Source organism: Ovis aries, chromosome 12 (assembly GCF_016772045.2).
Source record: "Ovis aries strain OAR_USU_Benz2616 breed Rambouillet chromosome 12, ARS-UI_Ramb_v3.0, whole genome shotgun sequence".
Taxonomy (NCBI): Eukaryota; Metazoa; Chordata; class Mammalia; order Artiodactyla; family Bovidae; genus Ovis; species Ovis aries.
This window is the reverse complement of record NC_056065.1, coordinates 665,530-667,654: the sequence shown is the minus strand read 5'-3', so window position 1 is coordinate 667,654 and position 2,125 is coordinate 665,530. Positions and strand designations below refer to the sequence as shown.

General features: G+C 39.5%; 1 pseudogene; it reads left to right on the top strand.

Annotated features, from left to right (window-relative positions):
* The first annotated feature begins 742 nt into the window (after positions 1 to 742).
* LOC114117314 (annexin A2-like) lies at positions 743 to 1,705 on the top strand (annotated as a pseudogene).
* The last annotated feature ends 420 nt before the right edge of the window (positions 1,706 to 2,125 follow it).

Below are 2,125 nucleotides of genomic sequence, written 5' to 3'. Positions count from 1 at the left end.
CTGTAAAGAAAAGCAAAGAAATTATTAGACTAAAGTCAGAGTGATGATTATCTCTCATGGAGGAAGTGGTGGTTGAGGATCAGGAACAGAGACAGAAATTCTGGACTTCAGTAAAGTTCCATTTCTAGGGTGATTACTTAGTATTTGTTTCATAATTAATTGTTAAGCTGTGAAAGTGAAAATGTCGGTCCCTCGGGCGTGTCTGACTCTCTGCGGCCCCATGAACTGTAGCCCTTCAGGCTCCTCTGTCTATGGAATTCTCCAGGAAAGAACACTGGAGTGGGTTGTCATTTCCTTCTCCGTTTATATTTTGCACTTTTCTGAACTGTGTTACATTTTCTCAATTAAAAAAAAAAGTTTGAAAAAGGCGTTTGAAAAATGAAATGGACAGGTTAAACACCAGCTTAGGAAAAGCTGAAGTGAGATTTACACTATTGGAAGACAGATCTAAAGAAACTCTTCAGAACACAGTTCAGAGAGACAAAGAGATAAAAAGTAGGAAAGAAAGACTGAATTGGAATTCTAAAGATGTGAGACAAAGAGGGGCAGTATTTGAAGAGCTAAAGGCTGAAAATTTCTCAGAACTGAAGAACAAATAACTGACAAAACTGGGAAGCCCAGCTAATCACAAGCAGTTTAAATAAAAAGTGTATACACCTATAACATATATGGAAAATTTCATAATGTATAAAATTTTAAAAAGGGCTCCATGTAGCTCTTGGTACTTGACCTGACTTCTGTCAAAATGTCTCCTGTTCCTGAATTTCTGTGCAAGCAAGGCATGAAGGGTATCCACACTACACCTTTAAGTACAGACAGGTCAGTCAAAGCATAGGACAACTCTGACGATGAGTAGAATGCTTTGAACATTGAAACAGCCATCAAGACCAAAGGTATGGATGAGGTTTCTATCATCCACATTTTGACCAAATGAGGCGATGAAAAGAGACAGGATATTGCCCACCAGAGAAGGACTGAAAAGAAACTTCCATCAGCACTGAAGTCAGCCTTGTCCAGCCACGTAAAGATGGTGATTTGAGAACTACTGAAAACACTTGCTCAGTATTATGCTTCTGATTTGAAGGACTCCATGAAGGGGCTTGGATGCAATGAGGACTCCCTGAGATTATTTGCTCAAGGACCAACCAGGAGCTACAGAAAATTAACCGAGTCTACAAGGAAATGTACAAAATTGATCTGGAGAAGGACATTATTTCTGAAACATCTGGTGACTGCTGCAAGTAGTCAGTTGCCCCTGTAAAGGGTAGAAGAGGAGAGGATGGCTCTGTCATTACGTACTAACTGACCAAGATACCTGCAGTCTCTATTGTACTAAAGAAAAGAGGAGAGAACTGATGTTCTTAATGGATAAACATCATGACCAAATGGAGTGTGAGTCACCTCCAGAAAGTACTTGAAAGGTACAAGAGTTATGCCCCTTAGAGACTTATAAACATATTAGAGAGCATAAAGAAAGAGGTCAAAGGAGACTGGGAAGATGTTTTCCTAAACCTGGCCCAGAGTATTCATAATAAATTCCTGTATTTTGCTGCATATGACTCCATGAAGGGTAGGCCCTCATTATAAGGGCTTGATTCGAATCATGGTCTCCCACAATTCCAAGCTGCTGTGCTACTACATCCAGCCAGACACCAAGAATGACTACCAGGAAGTGCTCCGTGCCTGTGTGTTGGGGATGGCTTAAGCACGAGATAGCATGGACATCCAGAAGTGGTGTTCCTTTGCTTCCAGCCAACAGTCCTAGAAAATCAGCTTGCCACAAACAGCCCCCTGTGCCCATTCCCTGTGAGGATGATGTTAGTATTGCTCCCCTTGGTCCCAACCTTATTTTAGTTGCCCAAGCATTTTCTGCCTTTCCTGTCTAGTCTTCCTTTTTATCCAAAAAAAAAAAAAAAAAAAGAACATTTCAAGGAATTGGAAGTGCCATCTCTGATGTGAAACACTTTGCCTCTTGCGTACTATGTCATAATGTCATAAACAGATGGATAAGATAAATTTTTATTTTAAAAATTAAAAAAATAAAAATTAAAGAGAAAAGATATTAAAAGCAGTCAGCAAGAAAAAATATATAACCTTCAAGTAATTGATACCTAGACTGACTCCT